The sequence below is a fragment of the Rhinolophus hipposideros genome (genome assembly GCF_964194185.1).
Source record: "Rhinolophus hipposideros genome assembly, chromosome: X".
Classification (NCBI taxonomy): domain Eukaryota; kingdom Metazoa; phylum Chordata; class Mammalia; order Chiroptera; family Rhinolophidae; genus Rhinolophus; species Rhinolophus hipposideros.
This window is the reverse complement of record NC_138046.1, coordinates 124,751,299-124,776,844: the sequence shown is the minus strand read 5'-3', so window position 1 is coordinate 124,776,844 and position 25,546 is coordinate 124,751,299. Positions and strand designations below refer to the sequence as shown.

The 25,546-nt window shown below is 42.5% G+C and overlaps 1 protein-coding gene across 6 annotated transcripts in view; it reads right to left on the bottom strand.

Annotated features, from left to right (window-relative positions):
• NLGN4X (neuroligin 4 X-linked) overlaps positions 1-22,100 on the bottom strand; it is a 287,894-nt gene extending 265,794 nt beyond the window's left edge. For 2 of the 6 annotated variants that reach the window (XM_081042395.1, XM_081042400.1), the window contains exon 1: positions 21,747-22,100. The gene's annotated coding sequence lies outside the window, so the exon portion shown is untranslated. Of the gene's footprint in view, positions 1-19,894; positions 20,045-21,186; positions 21,423-21,746 lie in introns of those variants that run through there. The other 4 variants (XM_081042398.1, XM_081042396.1, XM_081042399.1 and 1 more) reach the window with 4 other exon arrangements.
• Positions 22,101-25,546: the final 3,446 nt, after the last annotated feature.

The following is a 25,546-nucleotide window of genomic DNA, read 5'->3' as shown; positions in this document are numbered from 1 at the left end:
TTATAAAGCGCATGTGTGTGCACACACGCACACATATACACACATACACACACACAGTTACACATACAAACATGTGGGGGGCATACCCTGCTATTTCTAGCAAGATGATTCTTTTAAGAGGTTGATAACTCATTCCCTTTATTTTGCTCTTCAAGTTAAATGTTTAATATGTATTGTTTTTCTCAACTATGCAACCATTTATCCATCGAGTGTATGTCGTTCTATAGAAGGAGGAAATAAACTTAGAAACAGAGAAGAGGGGTTGTTGCCAGGAGCAGGCGGTGCGGGAAATGGGGAGATGGTAATCAAAGGATACACAGTTCCAGTTATAAAATGAACAAGTTCAGACATCAAATGGACAGCAAAGCAGACTACAGTTAACAGTAACTACATTGTAGCCTTGAAAGTTGCTAAGAGACTATAGCTTAAACATTCTCACTGCAAACAAGAAACGGTAATTATGTGACATGATGAAGGTAGGTGTTCGCTAAACGGGACAAAGACCATCATGTGGCAACATATCACTGTGTCACACCAACATGTGTCCACTGTAAATTCATATGTTACAGATCAATTCTATCGCATTAAAGCTGGAGAGGGGGATGATGAGATTAACCAACAGCGATGAGAAACCACTTTGTTTAGCCACCTGTCCCTAAACTGTCTTAATGCGGGTTCTAACTATATTAGCGAAAGAATGATGTCCAGGTATAACTGTGTACATTACATGGCTAGTCTTTAATCTACATCTTTCTAAATGTAACACACAGCATGGACTTGAAGCAAAACTGACATAATGTGGTTCACTGTGAGTTGGGAAAGGGAGGGGGGCACTACAGGTGTATGTGTGTGTGTGTGTGTGGTGATGGAACAAGGCTACCTTCCAAACTTCTTTTTACCTGCCTCTTGTCAGCACTGTGTATGTGTCCGGTACCAGGTAACATGAGGTCCAGTAAGCCCAGACCACACCTCCTAGTCCCCACACACCTGCCGTATTGACCCAGCTTTCCTTCTGGGGTAGCACTACCGCAAGTCACGAAGCCGCACTCCCTAGAGACTTGGTAACCTAAAGCTGAGTATTACGGAAACCACTCCTGTTCCTTCAAAAATAACTCGAGTACTACATTTTGCTGATTCTATAACCTACTTTCATACAGGATGAAAAGAAACAGCAGTTTCTTTAATAATAATTTGCATGAGCAAAAGATGGAGAGGGCGGGAGATCGACGAAAAGGGATTCGACAGACAAATCAACTTAGTGCAACGCAAAGACTTCATGTGACTTAGCAAACAGTTAAAAAAAATCATTTTTGACTTGTATGGCTTAAAAGTTGATGACAGTGAGGAGTTGTTGACAATTTGAGGTGTGGTAAAGCTGTGACGGCCGCGTAACAAAATGGCTGTATGTTTTACAGCAATCCACTGCTGTACGCTTCTTACATCAATTGTATGGTGTCATCATGAGAATAGGGGAAACGGATGAGGTTACATCTGAGAGATTATCCTACGGGTTCATAATCGCTGCAGCTGAGTGATGGGTCCATGATACTGATTAGTCCATTTTCTTCTTTTTTTGCATGTACTTGAAATTTTCTATACTAAAATATTCCATACAATTTCAAATACATAGTTCGTTTTTTTGTGTGTGTTTTTTTTTCAAGGATACAAACAAGTTTACAAATCAAAATGAAATAAGTAATGCCCTTATGATGAAGAATGTAGGATTTACATGGAAGTATTTGGAAATAATTTCTAAGGTCAAAACTGTAGGAATAAAAGTCAAAAAAATAAACACTGACCGTGGACATGAAGAGGCATTTTTCTAAAAAGGACATACGGATGGTAAACAGACATATGAAGAAATGCTCAACCTCACTAACCATCAGAGAAATGCAAATAAAAACCACAATGAGATACCACCTTACCCCAGTCAAAATGGCTATCATCAATAAATCAACAAACAACAAGTGCTGGCGAGGATGTGGAGAAAAGGGAACCCTTTTCCCTTTTGGTGGGATTGCAGATACTATGGAAAACAGTATGGAGGTATCTCAAAAATCTGAAAATGGAACTACCTTATGATCCAGCAATTCCACTCCTAGGTATTTACCCAGAGAAATCCAAAACTCTAATTCAAAAAAATTTATGCACTCCTATGTTTATTGCAGCACTATACACAATAGCCAAGACATGGAAACAACCGAAATGCCCATCGGTAGACGACTAGATTAAGATACTGTGGTACATTTATACAACGGAGTATTACGCAGCCATAAAGAAGAAAGAAATCTTACCATTTGCAACAACCTGGATGGATCTAGAGAACATTATGTTAAGTGAAATAAGTCAGACACAGAAAGACAAGTACCATATGATCTCACTTATATGCGGAATCTAAAGAAGAGAATAAGTGAATGAACTAATCAGAAACAGTTTTGGGGACAAAGAGGAAAAACTGAGGGTTGCTAGATGGTCGGGAGGTGGGGATAAGGAGGAAGGTGAGGGGATTAGAAAACAGTCGGTAACCACAAGATGGCCACGGGGTTTTGAAAATTAATTTGGGGAACGTAATCAATAATGTTGTGAAGATTTTGTAGGGTATCCGATGGACACGTGTCTCATTTGGGAGACCACCTCAGGGAAGATGTAGATGCCTGATCACTGCACTGTACACCTGAAGCTGAACAATAATGAATGCCAACTATAATTATATATATATATGATATGTGTCTATATATGTATGTATATACTTACAAGAAGCGGAGTATAGCATTAGGAATAGAGACAGTGGAAATGTAATGGCTCGGTGTGATGTCAGAGGGATAGTGGGTGGGGGAGGGGGGTTCACACAGTGTGAGGGATATAAATGATAAATGTCTAAGTATTACTTTGTCTTGTGCACCTGAAACTAATAAAAAAAAAATTAAAGGGGGTAAAAGGGTGAAGGGGAATAAGAAGTTCAAATTTCCAGGTATAAAACAAGTAAGTCATGGGGATGTAACGTACAGCATAAGGAATATAGTCACTAATATTGTGACAGCAAGGTACAGTGTCAGACGGTTGGGGGACTTATCATGGTGATCACTTCCTTGGGTGTATGAATGTTGAATAACTACGGTGTACACCTGAAACTAATAGGATATTGTATGTTAGCTATATTTTAATAAAAATTTTATAAAAACAAAACACAAAATAAAAAAATAAAAAATAAAGCCTGACCTTCTGAGAGAATTAATCATGAAAAATAACGCTTATGAAGATTTGCAATAATCCTAAGTGGCTTCTGCTATAATATTGTGGGAAAGGTAAACTTCAAAATGGAGTGCCTAGAGATAGTTACATAAATAGAAAATAAAAATATGGATGCAGTGATGTGAATATGGATATAATTCAAATATAAATACTGGCAAGTGCAATATGGTACAAGTATAGTCACAGGTATGATAGTTATGATATTAATGGTTATAGACACAGATATTGTCATAGATAGACTGATATATGGGCAAATATGTACATACATTACACAGGATATAAATATCTATAAAGTATAGGTATAAATAGATAACCATCATCTATGTTTTAAAAACTCAAGTAATTGCTACCAGAAGTTATCCACATTGTTTAGTTTTTTTATCACTGACTTATGGAATGATGCTGGTGATTTTTACTTTTTTTTTTCAAAATTTCTGTATTTCCTATAATATGCATTCCTTTTCTGCGAGGAAAAACACACTGTCTTTTAAAAGCTCCTTGAAAAGGCCACAGTGTGCTTAAATGACTTATTCATAAAATGGACCCAGTTACCAGAATTCAAAAAAAAAAAAGCAGAATGCTTCTTAAGATACACTTAAGTGATAACCACCCATGAGCATATTAAAATTTTATATTAAAACCCACAACATAACGTTAAAAAAATGAGATCACCTTTTTAAAACATTCTCCCCACCCCTCTCTTCTGGCAACCTTCAACGTTTTCTCTACATCTATGGTCTGTTTTGTTTTGTTTATTCTTTTTTTCTTTTTTTTTAGATTTCATGTATATGAAAACCAGACTGTATTTGTCTGACTTGTTTCACTTTAATGCCCTCTGGGTCCATCCAAGTTGTTGCAAATGGCAAGATTCAGGGAATGAGATTGCTTTTAAAAATATCACAATGAAAATATACACGTGGTCATGCATCTGGGCATTCTGAAACCTATCCTCATCCATGGGGTACGACTGGACGTCTCTGGTCAGTAAGACGTTCCTTTAACGTTACACCTAGTTATTGAAAAAACATTGGGATACGTTGTGGAAGGAATGCTCCCAGGGCTCCTCTCAAACTGTGGTGTATGGGACGACTTTTGCTTTCTGCAGTGGAATGCCAGAGATGGATGCAATGAAACCCTGTCAAAGACATGTGAACGTGGCTGGTCCCCTGAGGTTTCCTGGTGGAAAGACGTGTTTTTCTAAGCTGAACAGCCCTGGAACTATGAGGTTGGTGGGGCTGACCAATACAAGCGAGACTCTGAGTAAGACACCAAAGCCAGAAACTCTCATGCCTCAACCCTCCGACAATACACTCCTCCATCCAGGTCCAAACCCTGGATGGAATGTGTCCTCCAGTGGTTCTTTCACAGAGTCCTGTCATCCACCAGCTCTCAATATCCAAAGACTTATTGGCGTCCAACCATGGCAACAGAGTGAGACAAGTACCTGAAGCAGTAACACTCATGTAGTACTGGGTTATATACCACAACGGAGTATTGGAAGAATACACGAAATACGCATATGTCCACACAGAGCTAAATGAATGATGGGAAAAATAAAGGAATGAATGGCAGAGACAGGACGAGTCTTCCTTACAAAGGAAGTCTAACTAACTGAAGGCAATACTAGACCATCTAGGATGTGGAACTAACTCGCCTTGGAAGGACAAGTGATTTGCTTGGAAGCAATGGACTATTGAAAGGGGAAGGCTGTGTGACTTGACAATGGAGAAACCTGGTTCAGCTAGGTGGGCACAATCCACATTCAACAAGGCAATGTCGCCTTCAAAGGATGACGAGAAGGGCAGTTTACCTTTCTGTGTTCCCTCCCCCAAAACACACACCCCCGCCTAAACCAGCTCCCAAACTCCAACCGGGGGACGCTTCACATGATACCTCAAAGCTATTAAACTCATAAAAAACAAGGTCATACAAGTGTCACAGACTAGAGGAGACTTGAGGACACATGACAACCAGTTGCAACGGGGTATTCGGGGTGCAATGCAAGGTGACAAAGGGGCATTAGGTAAAAAAAACTGGTGAAACAGCAAATAAAGTGTGGGGGTTCATTAACAGTGATGTGTGGGCATTGGTGCCTTACTTGCGACAGGTGTAGGCCGTTAACTGGGTGCGGTAGTACACTACAACTCTGTATTATCTTTACAATTTCTTGGACATCTAGAACTAAAAAAGAAATAAAAACAGCCTTGCAAAAATGCCCTAAAGGAAAGCCAAAAGGTTTCTGTTTTGCAGAATTTGTCAGCGTCAGCCAGCGTGGGACAAGAGAGTTAGTGTTCTCACTCCAGTAAGGGGGGGGTCTGCTGGCTTCTGACCCTAACACTTCCCATCCAGTGAAATACTCATATCCTGCTTTGAATTCTGCAGAGTCAAAGCCCCAACATACACAAGCAACGCAACAACAAAGTTAACAATTTAAAATGCCTCTCACTGGACTTTTTTCTTTAAAGGGTTTGTTTCAAGTGCATTTACTTTGAAGCATCGTGGAAAAATAGTGAGTCTCGGACACCAGAGAGGGCTTTCCCCACAGCTCGAAGCTCAAGTTCTGAGAAGAGGAAGAGAGAAGAACATAAAGCCCTTGACAGAGCCGCGGAGCTGTTTGTCAAACAATCAGTGATTCCCAGGTACACAGGTTCCATCTCAAGAAGAGTCATGACACTAAAATAGCCCAGTTTCCTCAGGTCCCCATCACAACAACCCATTAGGCAAACACAGGGGGTCAGGAATGAGCTGTGTAGATACCTCACATAGATTACGCGCATAGTAAATCAGCAATTTCTTATCCTGACATCTGTTTCTCCTTGGTGCAGTCCTTTGATGCAGATGAATCGTCGTTTAAAAGTACCGATTCCAGAGAGAACGGACAGGTGCCATGCAAAGCCCTTGTTGTGTGATAAGAAACTCCTAGACCTACCCTGCCCTCTGAGCTGGACTTTCTGTGTCGCCTGGTCTCATTCCGTACAGTTAAGACCTCAGGGTTTACCAGAAAAAGGCGCTCCTTGCTCTTTGCCCCTAAAACCCCTTGGTTGTCTTGACATTTAGGTGATGGTAAAAGTCTCTTTCCTCTAGGTTGCATCTCACGGGACTAGAAAGAGATAGACAGAGAAGTGGAATCCGTTTGTGTTTGCAGAGATGAAAAAGGTTCAAGTTCCCTCCTTGGCCAAAGCCTTGTGGGGAGAGAGGAGAAAGCACCCCTGAAAAGGGTCCATGCTCTCTTCAACATGTCTGCACCAAGGCAAGGTGGAGTAAATCAATGCAATTAATGAATATTGTAAAAAATGGAAAGATACTGGGTTCTTACGGATAATGGTGAAGAATCGAATTTTTTAAAAAGAGATCAGAAGCGGGTAACTTGCTTTCCTAGAAACCAAGAGAGAAAAAAAAAAAAAGGAGTTCTAAATAAGTTTTGCTTTCAGTGTTGGAGGTGTTTTTTCCACTCCCTCTCCTACTTCTTTTCATCAAAATGATTTCTCTTTAAAGCTCTGCTACATGTTAATGAAAAGTAGGTTTTTGAAAATCTAATTGTGTGTTTTGCTGTATTAACCCGCTGGACAATTCCTCTGACTTGGTATGCTTCTCATAAATTGGCAAAAGCAGATGTATCAAACCCTGGAATTTCAGGCACTGCGTCTTCATTTCAGAAACAGTGTTTAAAAGTACTGACCAGCCTTTTGGGCTGAGATAAGTCATTAAGCTCTTTGTGACTCAGTTTCCCTCCCTGTGTGTCAATGAGGGAATACGAATGACCACTCAGTGACTTTCAAGTCCTAACAACCTGTGACTACATTATTTTTTAATTTTGCTATGAATATCCCATCCCACTATATTGTATTTCATAGAAGCGATTTAAGAATCGTTTAACCACATTTTTATATTCCCCAAATTAAAAGTGGATAACAATGTATATATGTTCCAAGATTCAGTGTATCCTACTCCCTGCTAAACTGTAACAGCTACAAAATTACATAGTATATACTGGAACATTGTTCTCAATTCGAAGGGAGGATTTCATTTTCTAGTAGGTTGGGAAGGATAGCAGAGTAGGAAAGGAAGATGAGCGGCTGGCTGCCTTCCCTTCTGATCTGCTCTGGTGACACCCAGGCACAGGGAGGCCCAGAGGGAGCTGTCTGCTTGGCCCACCACAGCTCGCTGTGAAACAACGTTAGGAATTCCGGCTACTGCATAAATTCCCTCTGGTGAGGGGCCATAGACTAGCAAGTTCAAGTGAAACCAGGAGAGGTGATGACCACCGATATCGTGAAATTGTCATGGCAGCTGTTTCAACACCTGCAAAACCAGGCCGGCCATCTAAGTGTGACATTTACCCCTGGGCCCCAGAGAGGCTGCAGGCAGGTGCTTATGTTTTCTCTACATTAAACAGCATATTTAGCGGAGGTAGAATCTATAGTTAAATATAATATTAGAGCCTCCCTTCCTTTTCAGTTTTCTTATCCTTAAACTATATTTAAAGTTTAAACACATTATCTTGGAATAATTTAGCACTAGAATTGAAATGGTCAAATTTGTCGTTATAAGGAATACATTTGAATTTTTTTTTTTAATGATTGTGTTAAGGTATTATTATACAGTGCAGAGTAAAAACGATCTGTTTAAAAATTGTCAGGAAGATATGTTTCCCAATAAAGTAAATTACTTCCATATATGCAAATATATATATGTGTGTGTTTATATAATTTATGTCTATATAATTTACATATATAAATTATATGTTGTTACATATATAAATTATGTATAAAATTATTACATAAATGATATAAATTTATGTAAGTAAATTACATAGACATATATAAATTACATATATATAGTTAACCCAGTCACATCCAAATTAACAAGAAATTGTTTAGTTCTATGAATGCCCAACATGTATCCTATTTTATATACATTTGTACAACTAAACGTTTTTTGTTAACTTTATTTAACTAGATTAAATAACCAAAACTTTTTAACTCAATATACAAGCTTATTTATGAAATTTTCACGTAATATTGATAAATAGTAGCACCTGATTCTTTGTTATTCATCAAAGGGAGACTTTTCAGTCAATATAATTATCACATAAATTCACGGACACTACTTTATCTCTGAAATTGTCACAGAACCATGAATCATCATAAAATGCCTTCGCCCAAATTCAGTGATTCAATGTCTGAATTACTATGTTAGCCTCCTAACACTAACATAGTACTACTGCTGGATTTCCATCTGAACTTAAGTTGGCAGAAGACTTTTGCTGAGATGGCATTTCCCCAGGTTACAGATTCTCACTGCCCTCCATCTTCACTTTTTATACCGGCTTTATTGCGGTATGTTGCGTAGGATGCAATTCACCCACCTATCCACTGTCACAGATGTCGGTTTCTTTTATGTTGTAAAAAACTCGTATTTCTCCCACTTTCTGCTTTGCCATTCCAGTATGTCTGCTGTACACTTTCCTTCTCGGCACACGGAGCTACTGTTTATCATCAGTGTAACTGTTCCATTTCTTCCTCCTCTGCGTTACTGTACTTCTCAGCAAGGAGAACTGTCTCCTGCCTGCTGGGTTACATTTCAGCTGCTAGCTCTGAGCTCTCTGTGCTAATAATAGGCAACATAAATCCCAAAGTAAGGTTTTTTGGTTTTTTTGGTTTTTTTGCCTTGTTTTGGGTATTTGATTTTTCATTTTCAAAATGTCTTGTCCACCTTTCGATGATGCTGATTCTCTAACGGTATCAGTTGCAAATAATTCTCTGGCCGTGCCCTAAAACTAGTCCATCGTAAGCTTGGCACGTGGGTGAATTCACAATATGTACACGCATGTTGACGCTTCCTTCACAGCAAAAAGATCAGGCAGCTGTCTATTCCCCAAAGTTCTCTTATCAAATATCTTTATCTTTGCTTATTAACCCTAGTAGCCTGTCTTACTGAAGACATTGAAACTTAACAGGGTATCGTCTCCATCTGAAAATTATAAAATGAACCTAATTCCTTAAATTTGAACAAAAAGGCCCTACTGATTGTTGCTTTTAACTGTTTCAAAAATATTTATGAACACGGAATTAAGGTATTTTCCTTAACATTGGGCATAGGAGATGTGAGATTTCTCACACAAACACACACACACACACACACACACACACACACACACACACCAGAGGGAGACAGTGAGATTCTGGTATCTAACTTCTTTGTTCTTAATGATAAGAGTCAGGTGTATTTTTATTGTGCCCATCCAAACCCCCACACTTACATTTTACTGCCACCAAAGAGGTACGAAATGGCAAGGTCGTTTGGGTAATATAGGAAAGATACACAACATAGTTTTCTTAGACTTCAATAAATGTTGAATAAATGAATGGGACACAAAAGAAAAAAAAGAAGAGAAAAATCCAACAAGTTCATTTCTCCAGATTACCTTGGCAATTCAGACACTTTAATGTAACCTTAGGTCTTGGTAGCTATTCTTTCAGCTCTCCATCAATAAAATATAATAGAAGTATTCTCAACACAGGTCTGCGATGATTAGTTATGTAATTTGGGTCACACTCTTTACAAAGAATCACATTATCTGTGATGTCTCCTGAATCCATTAGTGTGGGCTTCTCAAATCCTTAATGCGTCTGCTTTCAGGGTAACATTTAAGAGGGGGATATAACACAGGAGATTTTCCAAAATCATTGGATCTGGGAGCTTCTTTAGGAAAGAAGCTGATTTGGAAATCATTCCCATCAATTACTACCTCTCATGTTTTCATATTTTTTTTAATTCAAATTTTTAGAAAAATTTGTTTCCCCTCTGAGACAATGCAATCTTTACTTTGTATTCAAGCAATCCTGGCTCACCCATATGAGTGACATTGTCTATTACTAAGCTTGTTTCATTTAGCAAAAAGACCATAACTGGCTGAAAAATAGATTACCTGAGAGGTAGTGGTTTGAGACAATCATCTGTGATTTTACAATCTTTGACATTCAAACACATTAGAATTCAATGTGTTGTTCATGCCTTCAAAATGCTTTCTTGCTGTTCAACAAGTGTTTATTTTGTTTGTTTGTTGTTTTTTATTAAACTATTCTTTCCTGACTATTTCAACCATTGCTCTATCTAGTTACTTTTATATTTCCTTAAATCCTTTAAGGACGTCTGAGATCTCGTCACTCATCCAAATTTATAAAAGCTAGGAAGAGAGGGAGAGAAGAAAGGAGGGAGGGAGGGAGGATGAAGGAAAGAATCCATAATCCATCTCACAAAATAAGAAGGCATGAAGGTGCCAAAAAAATCTATACAAGTGGACACTTTGGTCAACATTGCTCAAACAGTAGTTCACCACCATCAGAAGTTTCTGGATGCTGATGGGAAGCACTCTGAGCACCTCTTGTAATTGCAGAAGTCAAACATGACTTGTATTCATCTTTTATTATTGGTATATATTGAGTATTACAATTTTAATACAGTTTTCTTTCCTTTGTTAAAATGTGTATATAATTTTTTGGCCGCCTCTGTATGCATGAACTAAATACCCTAACAATGTTCTTATGAACATTCACACATAGGTAGGGATTTCTGAGAGCATATCTATCCCTAATTCATGTCTCTATTTCCAGGACTAACTTTGCCTGCAAACCTATGACTGGTAATACAGTATATGTTCGATAAAACTGATGAATGCCAAGAAGGTGCATGAAGAACAAACTCTTGCTGGAGTAAGAGCATAGTTTCCAGAAAAAGATAAATATACCCTAGCCACCAAGTTTCCTTCCTGCCTGGGCTACGGACCTCCATTTCGGAACCTACCATATTGCCTCTGCATCTTGAGCAAGACCACACAAGTGACCCAGAGAACAGAACCTACCCACAGTCGGCAAACGGATGCTTGGACAAACGGCCATCACCACCGCGACCACCATGCTCATGGTGGACATGTCGTGAGATTTCTAGACTGGTTCACAAAAGCACACAAAGTATCAATCAATTTTGTATTTCAGTGAGTAGAGGACTATGTAAGTAGCCACAGTGATATTAACAGTTCTTCTGCACTGAAGGGTGAACTTGTAGTTTCTGTGGACCATTCCCATATATTACCATGTACAATGCACATATTTTAGGCCCACGTTTTTATGTGAAAAATAAGGATGCGCATTATATGTGGGTAGTACTAATTCCGTAGCTATATAAATGATTTTAATTCTTTTATTTATGCTTATGAGCTAAAAGTGTAACTCTAGACATCAATAACAATATCCGTATGCAAAATAATACCCTGGAATATGATCATCGGTTTTGTTGAACTTACAATGAACTTGTAACGACGAAGAGTTCTTGGCTTTCTATGATGCATAAATATCGTAAATTGTTACCACTACATAAAATGTCTTGTTATATTATTATATTATACCTTGTATCTGTTCTTAGGTTTTGTAATTATTTGTTACATAAAATTCCTCGCACCATATATTGAAAAAAACAAATGCTAAAATTTCTTTATAATACAAAAACCAAGTACCTAAGTATAAACAAAACATTGAATTAAAAAATTGAAACGAAAGATTTCTTTCCCTGAAAGTTGGGACGAAAAACGTGGGTGCACATTATACACGACACAGTACAGTAAATGCAGATCCTGTGCGCCAGCCTGGAAATCCACTTACCACACATGGCAGTTTCTTTGGGAAAAAGTGACTATCAGTCTATGTATCTTTCTATGTAACTAAGCATTTATGTTCTATGAATTATATATTTACATGACTTTTATATATTTATATTAGTTCATTAGATATGTTATATACTTATATATAATTATGCACAATATAATACATAATTATGTTCATATAATACAATGTATAACTAAATGAACTTTTTTCATTTTGTATATATATATGCATATATATATATATATATATATACACACACATATATATAAAAGCTTTCCAATAAATTTTGAAAAATAGTGAACTCAGATAACAAAGGCTTCCTTCATCAGTTATATAAGTGGTATATAAACGTAACAATCATTAGGTACATATCTCTTTAAAAGCAGTGCAGATAGTTTAGATGATGAAGGCTTTCTAGAGATAATCTGCAAAGAAAACTAATTTATGCAAGAATAGTTCTCTGACTACCCTGAGCCCACTGGTGTCTACATACCAGCACGTTGGTGTGTCAGAAACCTACGTCTGTTTGCACACTTGGAATGTGTAAGCAGAACCCATTTCCGGTAGTGAGTGGTGAACCCAGGTTAGGAAATGGTCCCCAGGAATCCCTGTCTGCTGTGGCTTTCAGCTACCGTGTTTCCCCCAAAATAAGACCAGGTCTCATATTATGTTTTGCTCCAAAAGACACATTAGGGAGTATTTTCAGGGGATGTCTCATTTTTTCATGTACAACAATCTATGTTTATTCAAATGCAGTCATGTCCTCTTCTTCTGGAACATGGTCATAAGGTACTTAATGCACCCATCTGGCTGACGATCTTAACTGGAGCTTGTTTTCTGGGAAACACGGTAGGATGTTTCTGCATCTCCAGGTAGGTCACTTTGAATCAGGGGTCTAGCTTGAATTGAAACGCAAAAGCAGTCAACTCTGCAGGGTCAGAGGGACCAAGACCATAAAGAGACTATTGTGAGTTTCTCATCTTTTGTGACTTCGAGCTACTCGGTGTTTACTGAAAGTGAATGCTGGGTTTGTCCACAGTGCTGAGAGAATGCGGCTGGCAACTGTGCCAGAAGTTTTCAATGGGAACAGTCTCTCAGCAGACCTCTTAGGGCACCGAGAGAAAGAAAGGCATGCCTCTCCTAGGAGGCAGATAAAAGGGTTATGAGGTTCCCTTTTCTCCACTTCCTCACCAGCACTTGTTGTTTGTTGATTTACTGATGATACTTGTTCTGACTGGGATGAGGTGATATCTCATTGTGGTTTGTATTTGTATTTCTCTGATGATTAGTGACGTTGAGCATCTTTTCTATGTCTGTTGGTGGGATTGCAAATTGGTACAGCCACTATGGAAAACAGTATGGAGGTTCCTCAAAAAATTAAAGTAGAACTACCTTATGACCCAGCAATTCCACTCCTGGGTATTTATCCAAAGAAATCCAAAGCACTAATTCAGGTAAATATATGCACCCTTATGTTTACTGCAGGGCTATTCACAATAGCCAGGATGTAGAAATAACCAAAATGCCCAACAATAGACGACTGGACAAAGAAATAGTGGTCCATTTTTACGATGGAGTATTACCGAGCCATTAAAAAATAAATAAATCTAACATGGCTGGACCAAGAGAACATTATGTTAAGTGAAATAAGTCAGAGAAAGACAAACACCATATGATCTCACTCATATGTGGAATCTAAAGAACAGGATAAATGAGCAAACAAAACAGAAACAGACTCACAGATAAAGAACTAACTGCTGGTTGTTAGATAGGAGGGAGGCTGGGGGATGGGTGAGAAAGGAGAAGGGATTAGGAAGTACCAGTCGGTAGTCACAAAATAGTCATGGGGATGTGAAATACGGTACGGAGAATATAGTCAATAATGTTCTAAAAACTAGACATAGTGTCAGATGGGTATTGGATTTATGGGGGGATCGCTGCATAAATTACACAAATGCCCAACCACTACGCTGTATTTCTGAAACTAATATAAAATAATATTGAAAGTCAACTCTAATTGAAAAATATATATGTATATGTGTGTGTGTGTGTGTGTGTGTGTGTGTGTACACAGAGGGTGACAAAAAATGTATACACATTTTAAGAAAGGAAAAAACTATTAAAATTGTAATATTCACTATATACCGATAACAAAAGGTGAATACAAGTCACGTTTGACTTCTGCAATGACAAGAGGTGCTCAGAGTGGATCTCATCAGCGTAATTTTAATAGCTTTTTCCTTTCTTAAAACGTATATACATTTTTTTGGCACCCTCTGTGTGTGTGTGTGTATATATATATATATATTCACGGGAGGTAACGTCGAGCATAGGGAACGTAGTCAAAGGTATGGTACTAGCTATGTATGGTGTCAGAGGGGTAGCAGAAACGGTGGGGTGATGAGTTGCTGAGGTGATTGACAGGCTAATCACTAAGTTGTTCTGTACACATGAGAAAGTAATCATAAATAAATAAATATACAATGGAACGTACAGTGCTATCTTAGCACTATATGAGATTCAACATAAATGCGGAAGAGACGCTTTGTCTCCTCTGGACTCGTATGTGCTTATTTTTTATCTGGCTCGTTTCCACTTAAAATCACTGCCTGATGATAGTTCTCCCATGGCTGAATTGGAATTTTAAGAAAAGTTAAATAACCACATTGGATTTCAAACAGAAAAGAGGCAGGGTCGGGGAGGATTATGAGGCTGGCCTGTTCAAAAGGGAGCTCAGTTTGGTTCTGTACAAGTTGTCAGTTTGTCTATCGTATTAAGCAACGTGGTACAATCCTGTTGGGTAAGAAAGGGCGGTATTTTATCACGCCTATCCTACAGATGATTCCACTGTCAGAAAAGTTCCTCAACTCAGAAGACAAAGCTTCAAGGACACTTAGAGAAAATGGATGTCTGCCCCTAAACACACACTTAGATCTCACTGGGAATGCCTTGGAGGCCCATCCCAGGGAACGGACATCATGAAGTTTTCAAATATCAGGCAGGTTTGGTGGCGGGAAGGAAAATGACTAAGGCAAAGTCACATTTTTCATTCTGGTATTTTGTTGTGTGACTTTACCTAATGTGCTACAATGGCTGAGAGAAACATTTTCATGGAAAAAATAGCTCTTGAGTGTGGTGGTGCATATGGGCATATCTAAGTATATAGACGTACACAGACACACACAGACACTTGTCAACTCTTCCCACGTGACTTTAGGCTATGGGGCCATATATCTGAGAGACTTAGAAATAAGCAGATAACAATGACGTAGTATTTTCTTTGTAAAGAAAAGAAATGCATTTGTTTTCGTTTTCCCACTTAGCCCAGTCACAGAGTAGTACTTAGTTTTAAGTAGGAGAAATTAGAAAATAATGCCACTGAATGTCAGAGGGCTCTGGATTCCCCCCACCAGCCCCCGCCCTTGTTTCTGAATCCTGGATGCCGCTGGCTTAGGCACCCAAGCTGGCTGACCGTCAGGGTAATGGGATATGCAGCCCTCCCAGAGTTCTGACCCAAACACTGGTGATATTGAAATATGAAACGTGGAAAATGACACCACCTACACACACCCTCCCGGCGATCAGAACACAACAAAATGCAAATATAAACGTCAACATACCACCATGCCTCGTACCAATCACAGTGCCAGTAACCTTGGCTCTCTTTTAAAACATCCACAACCTTATCAAGGTAGGCAACTTTGGACAAGCTTCTTTTGTTTTTAAGGTAGAAAAAAATCCGAAGGGAAGTTCCACACTCCAAAGAAGTTTACTTTGCAAAATATGTGCACTCTGCCCTCAGCCACATTAAAAAGAAAGAAAAAGAAAAAAGAAAGAAAAAAAAATCCACAACCAGACAAAAATAAAAATGTAAAGTGAGCCTGGATGAGGGGCTGCCTGCAGATATCCTAAAATAGCCAAATCCACAGAAGGAGAGAGTGGAATGGCGGTTGCCAGGGGCTAAGCTGGGAGGAAATGGGAGTTATGAATCAATGGTTATAAAGTTTCAATTAAGCAAGATGAGTAAATGTATAGATCTCCTCCCCACGCCAACAATATTGCCCTGTACACTTACAAATTTGCTAAATCTCCAGTTACGTGTTCTCACCATAAGGAAAGAAAATAAAAACATACACCGGGGATGATGACTTTAAGATCCATGGTCCCCTCATCCAATCAGGTATTAATTATTAGCCTCTAGAAACCAATATGATCTTGGATATCAATACACAGAACCAAGAAGACCCACTTGTAAACCAAAACCATCACTGTTAACTGTAGCCAATCACTGTTTACATAACATTCGTGTTAAATAAAACCACCCAAACAAAACTCGGGGTTCCTTCCCCACGTGTCCAAAGGGCTGTGAAACTTTCGTTCACATTCTCTTGAAATAAAGATTTCTCTCCTTGACATTGCCTCTAGTGGGGCCTGAAGCGTTCACTCTTCTTCCTTTCCTTCCTAAATTATACTGCAATCAACTCAATGCAACCTCATCTCACTACCTTTTTGATGTGTGTTGGGGTTTGGTTGGTTCATTCAGGCACCTCTTCTGAGAGGGAGGAGAGTGGGTTGGACCACAGAAGAGGCCCATTCTTGAAATTTAATTGGCCAATTTCCACAGGCAGGTGGCACTCAGGGGTTCCACACACACCTGGGACAGGTGACCTCAACACCAAATGTCTGAAGTTTGAAATCAGCACCCTCATTGGGCTGGCTACCCTCTACTACCAACCTTTAATTCATGTGCTGATTTTATGAGCCTTTTCTCTAGTTTTTGTTAAGTATAACACCACACAGAGAAATCCTTGTAATACACATTCATTCAAGGCCCATCAATGGCCAACTTCTGGGTGGTACCACGTTTTTTTCCTCCCTTGTTCATTCGTGTTACTCTGCCCCACCCCAAGAAAAATGAGGCAGAGTTTCCCAGCCTGCCATTCACAAAGCAAAGAACAGTGGAGGCTTTGAAAGGCCAAATGTAGGTTGTTTAGAGAAAAATGACAAAACTGGAAAATATTCATGGAGTGAATGGTCTATGAATGGTCGCACTACACAACCCATGACCTCCCTGATTGGACCCACACTTTTTTGGGGGGGTCTTCCATTTCCAGACCCTCACTTTCCCTCTTTGACTGGGCGAAAGCTGTATATCTGATTTGAAACTGGTAGCCGACAAGTTTCAGACATGAGCTTCTGCTACCTAGAAGGCATAATGTAAGAATTCTTTAACTCAATGAAGTACAAGATGAAGTCCTTCTTCTGAAAAGATACAGTATCCAGCAAGGAAAAAGAAAAAAAAAAGAGCAACTGATTTTTAAACTAAACCCTGAACAGACTTCTCCCATTTGGGAATCAAACTCATATTGTTAAGGGTAGAAAACATTATATAGAAAGACTACAATCTGCGTTCCACACTCAAAATCTGTTCCTCACACTTGACTTTTCACAGAACTAAAATCAGCTCTCACCACGTCTGGGACTTACGTGTGTTTTTCAGCAGAGAAGCCTTGCGTGAGAGGGAGGGTAGGAAAGATTTTAAAATATTTTCACATCCTCGTTTCAATTGAATGAAATAAAGTCCGTCAACAAGTTGCATTTTTGACCATACTCAACCACGTCACAAAGGTTTGAAATATGGGGTACCACTGAAAATGGAAGCACGCGAAACCAAGGGCATCAACCCCGGCCCTGGCACATTTACTGTTGTGAGAACCCCGTGACAGATTGGGGGTCCTCTGTCCTGGCCCTACGATTTGTGCTGTGCTCTAGCCTCTAGGCATCAAATCACTAGATTCTGAAGAGTTCTTCAAGAGACCCTTGAAAATTGTGAAAGTCATGTGACGTGCAGCCAGTAAGCACGCTTATTAAAAAAACTGGTGCAAGGACCAGCTTTCCATAAATTACTGCAAAGGGAAAAAAAATTTAAAGACCAAGTTCGGAAATTTAATAATAATAAAAAAAAAACCCCACAAAACCAATATACTTATTAGTCTACACTCCAGGTCAAAATACTAATAATAATACCATTGATATACTCGCGTTTATCCACCTTAGTCACTTCTCAAGTATCTTTTCTGTTTAGATGTGGATAAAAATTAGCTGGAGTGCTGGCTGTAGGGCCAATGTACATTCAGCTTCATTTTACATAGAAAAAAAGTACAAAGGAGAGCGACCCTTCTTCCACCCAAGAAAAATATGTCAAAACACCTGAAAAGAGGCATCAATGCAGAGCCGTAAGTATGAAAAACCAATTATCGTGTCCCTGCTCAAATTCATTCTGGTTTTCAAAAAATAGTAATAATAAAATACAAAATAAAATCTCTCATTTGAAGGCAGTGATTTAAAACTGATGAAGTAATTTTCCACTTGCTACAATTGGCCGTGATTATTTTCTTACAGGTCAAGGAAGACACTCTTTGAAACTGCCTCTCTCTGTCTCTCTCTCTCTCTCTCTCTCTCTCTCTCTCTCTCTCTCTCTCTCTCTCTCTCTCTGTATTCAAGTACACTGCCTTGGGTGATAGACTATTTGAACTTGTAATCTGAAAAACATATATGTTCGCAGAGGCCTCAGTGAAATTCTTATGTTCTTAATTCGGGGATACATTTTTTAAATCCCCCCTTTTCTTTTCCTGGAAATCAGGGATGGATGTAAGTGGGTGCCATGAGCCCACCCCCACCCCCACCCTTCTGCTCCATCTACAGAGGGAAAATTATCCTGACATTTTCGGGATTACTGTCAACCTCTTCCCACAGCCAGCTAAAGGCATGAAAGAATTCTCCACTCCGGGAGCCTGCCCCCCACCAAAGATGCGGATTTCTGCGCAATCTGATCATGTTTCTGGGCTTTGCCATCGTCCAGGGAAACACGAAGCATCTGCACTCCGAACAGAGGCTCTCTTTGAGCAGCTGATGTGGCTTTGTTCTGATAGTCAGGTTTTTCTATCCTGCCTGGCCGCTGCATTGCCAGCTGAAGCAGGTACCTACCCTCCATTTCTCAAGCATGCGCTTCCAGGTGCCTGCAGAACGCCTACACAACCTGGAAATTCTGCCTCATCAGGATAAGTAGGTCTCCCCCAAACTTTTTTTTTCCTCTCTTTTTCTCCCTCTGAGTCCCCTCAAATCATGGAAAGCTCTGAGTCTGAGAAGGGAGCTGGCTCGCACCACGTCCCATGAGAAAACGGTTCAACGCCAGGCGCTCAGGAGGTTGAAACCCTGCCAGCAGTGGGTCCCCTTACAAAAGCATAGGCTGTGAACACATTAAACCGTCTGCCCCCTCCCCAAAAGACCAAACGGGGGGGGGGGAAAACCCAATCCAATCAAAAGAAGAATCCATGCTACCACCTCGTGGATTCTGCTCGCAAGAACAGCACCTGCTTATTACTTGGATAACCCCCAGCCATCAAACCTCACCCCCCAATTTAAGTTGGGTGCAAAGGATGGCTTGGGATCGGCGGTCCTCGCGCACCCCCGACTCGCCCACGCACTGGGTTTCGGTCCTTCCGCGCGCACCCCAGGCGGGCTGAAGCTCCAAGCCGGGCGCACGGCGGGGGCCACCCCACCGCCACCCCTGCACCCCCCACGCTGCCACCTGCACCCCCCCCTCCCCGGCCAGCCCCGAAACAGCAGCCCAGTGGCTCCGAAAACAAATAAAGAGAGGCCCACACCTGCTACTCGGTTGAGAGGAAAGGAAACCTGCAACCAAAACAGAAGGGGGAAAAAAGAAAAAGAAACAGAAAACCGCCGGGAAAGGGACAGGAGACATGCAGAGGACGTCCTCGGGGGCCCCTCCAGGCGGGACACGGGTGGTCCGGCCTGGCCGTGGGGCTGCGGGGGCGGTGGAGGGGCCCCCGGCGGCCGCCCCAGGAAGAAAGGGCGCTGTGTCTGGCGGCGAGCAGGCGCCCCAGCGATGCTCCCGGGCCCAGGACCGCGCGCCCCACGGGGCCTGCCCGAGACCCCGCGCAGGGAGCCCCTCTTACCGCTTCCCCGGGGGGCGAAAGAGTCCCGGCAGCTCGGGGGCGGGGGCGGCGAGGCCGGGGGCGTCCGGGAGCCGACAGGCGAGTGCGCCCGGGGAGGCGGCCGGCGTCCTGGAGAGCGGGAGGCGGAGGGAAGGGCCGCGGGGCGGGGGCGCAGGAGGGCACCGCGGCCTCTCCTCGCTGCGCCAGCCCCGACCCCCGCGTGCTCGGCAGCCGGCGACCCCTCCCAGCCCACCCCCACCCCACCCCCACCCCACCCCCACCGCGCACCCGCCCGCGCCTCCGCAGGTCAGGCCTCGCGAGTGCTGGCGCAGGCCGGGGGCGCCGCGGCCGGGCTTTGGGGAGGGGGCGGGAGTCCAGGTAACTTGGTGTCGCAGCCCCTCGCCTCCCCCCCCCCGTGCCCCCGTCCGCAGGCTGCGGCTTGGGGGGCTCTTGGTTCTCAATTCTACCCGCTGGGGTGGGAGGGGGCCAAGCCAAGCCGCGCGGGAAGGGGGGGTCGGGAGGAAATCGACCCCTGGAAGCGGGTGTGTGTGTGTGTGTGTGTTTGGGGGTGGGGGGGTAATGAGAAGCGCGGGACGGAGGAGAGCTTTGCCATGGGGGTGTTATTGGTTACGTTGCCCAAAGCACTGGGGTGGTCCGCATGTGGGAACCGGCTCCCCAGCCCCCACCACGGCAGGGGACTGGCCCGCGGTGCGCCCGGCGGGCTCGGCTCCCGGGACCCGGGCTCTCTCTGGGGGCGCTGGCGGGGGCCCGCATCCCCTGAGACCCGCACAGGGCGCCCGGCGCCTGTCCCCGCAGCTTCCAACTTTTGTGGTCGTCCAGGAAAGCGGGCAGCCCGTGCTGCGCGCCCCTCGGAACGGGCCAGGCCAGACCCAACGGCTCGCGAAGGAGGAAACCCATCAGCTCACCCCCCTGCCGCCGCCCGGCTCGCCGCTACCCCACACGCACGGGAAAGGGGGGGCGGTAGCCCGCTCCCCAGCTGTGCAGAAACAGCTCGAAGGCACCGCCGTTGCGTCTTCACCCGGGGTCTCCGGCGCGCCTGGGTCGCTGCCCACCAAAGCCCCGCGAGGTCCTAATGAATCACGTGTATTAATTCGTGCAAAACACAAGCCGTCATCTTATCCCAGGCCAGCTGGGGAAAGGGGGGGGGGGGTCGATTCATGCAACCCCGGCCAAGCCTGTTTTCCTTTTTCCTCCCTGGTTAACCCCCAAAAAGCAGCACCCCAGGAAGTGGGAGCCGACAGTTTCCCTAAAGCAGAAGAAGGGGTGGGGGGGGGGAGCCCCGGGTTGCTCACAGTTTCCAGAAGTCCTTCTGCCTTGGCCATCTCCAGCCCTGGCTTGCACAGAACTGGCGCTTTGCTCCGTCTCTCCCTGTACTGCAGATATATTTTTTTCTTCCCTCCTCTCCCCGCCACACGCTTCTGTTTATTTGTATGTGAGACAGAGCTACTCTGTAAACACAGCACACACGGCCCTAGTACCGTTCAAATAGCTGATTGCAGCAAAACGCTCCCAAACCACCGGGGGTCCCTTTTTTTTTTTTTCTAAAGTCCAAAGGGGGAGGGAAAAAAAAAAATGAAAGGTTTCTGTCGAGATAGGCATGAAGCTTGCCCAAGACACGCCGTCCATCTACGTAGGTGCACATTCCCACCCACACCTAAGAAATGGAGCGACAGATGGGACAAAGTGCTGTCCAGATTTTCAGAATAAAAGGGGGAAAAAATGTCTGAGGAAGTCAAGCGTCAACGTTTGCGGCGAGCCTTATCATCTTTGGCTGGGCAGCTCATCCAAGTTCAAATATTTGAAAGGCTTCAGAAACAAATAACCCAGAGACACATGTTAACACAGCACCTACCTTCGCCGCGGAAAAACTGCACCAGCTGAGTGTTCTTTTTACGCATGGAGGTTTCTCTAGGAGACCCTGAGGAGGGTGCGCGATTGGGGAGGCTGTCTTGAGGGCAGGCGTCTTGGATTTCTGCAATCCCAACTCGATCCGCTCCTGCAAGGGAATGTGAGGCTCCCGCCACGCACACCGCCTTTGGGAGGAAATTCGTGGTTTCTATTGTAGATCGTCTCAGGCTCGCGCAGAGGGGACAGGACAGGCAGAGCTAGGTCTGAATGAGAGCTCTGTGCTAAGGCCGAGAAGGGAGAGACGGGTCTGCAAGTAAAGGAGAGATTGAAGAGAGTGGTCCTGAGACTCGCGGCTCCCCCCTCTGCTATTGGACCAAACTGAATGAAATTCAGGAAGACAGCAGCCAATGGATGTCCGCATTCGGCCCCATCACTACAGAAACCACATCCACAGCTAGAAGCCGAGGCAAAGAGCAGCTAATCCCAGTGCAAACCAGCTGTAACCGAGACATTCCCCGGTGGGTGCCCCGGTGGTGAAACAGGTGAGCGCCCCACACACAGCCACCCTGCCAGCGGCATACCGGGAAGCTCGCCCTGCATGTGTCTGCACTCTGCAGAAACCCTGCACACATAGCACGCTGCAGTATTTCCAAACGTCTTTAACTCTTTGAGGTCACGCTCCCCAACAGGGCCAGCACTGGGGAGCTATTCCCCGGGGTCGGGCTGACAACTGTGTTCCTCTTCCCAAGTGGGGTTGTGATTTTATACTGGGGAGCAGTATATCCATGGGGGCGGGGGATAGCGTAATTAGAATAAAGATCTGTAAAGGACAAGATTCTCCCGTCCCTGTGAAAGGTTGATGATGCGTTTGGTTTGTTTCTTTTCTTACACGGTAATGGTTTTGATTAATACAATATGGCTGATGTTGTTAGGCTCCGGCCAGTGGTTTTGAAATATCCCCCTTGACTTTGGGGATCCAGGAGTTGATGTTTTCCAACCAATATCCACTCTGGTCATATGACCTGGTGGGTATTTATCGTTGGGTTAGAGAGAGGAGGCGTTACGTGGGCAATGCCTGAGGTCCTTCGTTGATAAATCAGGGAACACAGTATCACGTTGTGGCAATATGAGCACAGGTTCTAAAACTAGATTGCGTGAGTTCAAATTGCATATGACCTTAGGTGGGGATTTAAATGCTTTGTCTCCCTTTCCGCATCTGGAAGATGAACGAGATAAAAGTAATCACAGTTTCGTTGTGATGTGAAGTGAATTAGTACAGGACACGGCAGGCAAGAAGCTCTAAAATTAATGTTTGCTTCTCTTAAAATGACTTCACGGGCCTCTGCATGTATTTGTGGGTGGAAAAAAGGTAATGGGACCACCATAGGACACCCTCACCATTGCTTCTGCGTCCAGGAAGCTAACTTAGGCAGCCGACCTGCTGTCATTATTTGGTGTGATGGCATCATGAGGGACTTCCCACAAGTTTTAAGAGAAGGAATCTTGGGGAGCATGGATAAGAATGGGTAAGGTGATAGATACTGAGTCAGGGGACTTCATTTCACATCCAGTATTTCTCCCTGCTGCTCTGTTGGCAAGTCTCTTATGTTCTACGAATTGTAGGGAATAGATCGGTTAAAGAGTGACAGATAATTGCTCTCATGACGGTTTCTTGGAATGATTAATGAAGCCAACATGTATAAAAAACCCTTTACTGAAAATATGTATGCAAATATACATATATACATATACATATAGATGTCAAATAATAGAAGAAAACGCAAATTTTCTTCTATTATTGGATATTTAAGATTCACTGACATAACACTATTGTCCATAAATATTGCTTCTCCCCCAAATCAGTGGCATACATCGACATAGATACAAAACCATGTAGATCTAGACATATATATTTCTCCAAGTAGAATTTAAAAGCACAGCCTCAACTTAAACACAATAACTTATAGCAAGCCAGACTGTCATTGGCTTTGCCAAGAATGTATTAATTGATTGATTTATAAATTCATCTAGTATATTTTGAACACAGGCACAATCCTAAACACTGAAAACGCATTTGTGAGGAAGACACATCCATTCATTTTTTGGAAGAAGTGTAAAGTCTAACGCATAAGGGTGCCAACAGCAAAAAAAAAAAAATATTAGAAGAAGGTGTGAAACGGTCCTATGATGTATGAATTCATAGGGCTCCATGGAGGCAGAAATGATAAAGGAGGGGTCTTCAGAGAAGGGACGATAAGTAGACATGGATCAGAGGCAGAAGTTGACAAAAAAGTCATGGGAACTGCCTGCATAAAGGCGTAACAGCTACAACCCTTATATGGGTTTTGACATACCAAGGGTTCCTATGAGCAGGGCATAGATTAAAAAGAAGAGAGATTCAACAAGAGCATTAAGAACATGGTATTCTAAGACCTGTCTGTGAAGGATCTTGAATGTCATGCTGAAAGGTGGAATATATCCAATAGGCAGCAGGGAGCCAATAATATATTTTCAGCATGTGGTCGGGGAGGAATAATCAAATTTATCTGAGGACCATCGCTCTGGTGGCAATATGGAGAACGAATTGGAGGGGGACAAGACTGAAAGCAAAGGAAATACCTTCTGAGACTCTTGCAAGGATGGATGTCCTAGAGAAATGAAGGAGAGAGAGGGTGAGAGAGAGAGAGAGGAAGGAGAAATCAATTGGTATGGTTACAAGAGGTCATTTCTAAATACATTAAGGCAGCATAAACAAGTGAATTGGGAGGGAGCGTTTGGATTCATGGGTCACATGTAAATGTTTGTCTTAGTGTGTGGGTAGGTTGGTTGACTAGCAGCTCATTTCTCTGAGACGTGTCTCCAGGGAGAGGGCAGTAAACACATGTTCATTTCTGTCTGAATGATCTTATGAGGACTTTTTAAAAAATACGTAAGCAGAGTAATTAAGAAAGAGCGAAAGTATAATGGCCCCTAAACCTAATCACGCAAGACGGGAGAGAATGAAAGGCACCATTTCTTAACCATCGGGAGAGCACATTGTAACACAGTGAATGGAGTTACAAAGTTTTAAATCTAGGATTCTTGAGAGAGGTGAGAGTAGGACTCTGCATGCTTTCATTTCAAATCTAACTTACAGAGTAAGGCAAACTAGGGAAACGTGTCAGGAAAGGATATAAAACACTAGGGCATAGAAAAGGACGTACTGTTATATGATCTGGGTTTGGGACAAGACAACTGGAAGCAACCTGAGAAATAATCTATACTGTACCATTGCTCAGTGATGATCCCATCTTATTGTCTCCGCCAACTACATTCCATTGCTCAGTGATGATCCCATCTTATTGTCTCCGCCAACTACATTCCATTGCTCAGTGATGATCCCATCTTATTGTCTCCGCCAACTACATTCCGATATAATATCCCTATTCCTGTGGGGCTGACACAATCAGCCCTGAATACAATATTGGCTGGACCCGTGAGACTATCAGGCCATACTGACTCATACTGGCTCAACTAATACAATGGTTAAAACCAAACAGGAGTATGATTAAGCAGAAGAATCATTGTTGATGAAGTAGTAATATATATTATACTATTGGATTAATTACCACACACTATTGGAGATATAAATACATATATTATACAAGGTGCTTGCAATCTAATAAGGTGCATAATCAGGTCCTTCACCTCCTAAAATCCAAGGTAATATATGGTACATGCCACCTTAGAAATGTATGGGAGGCATAGCATGCTTCCTGTAGGGATATGAGAAAATCCATCATCGATAAACAAGGTTTCCATGGG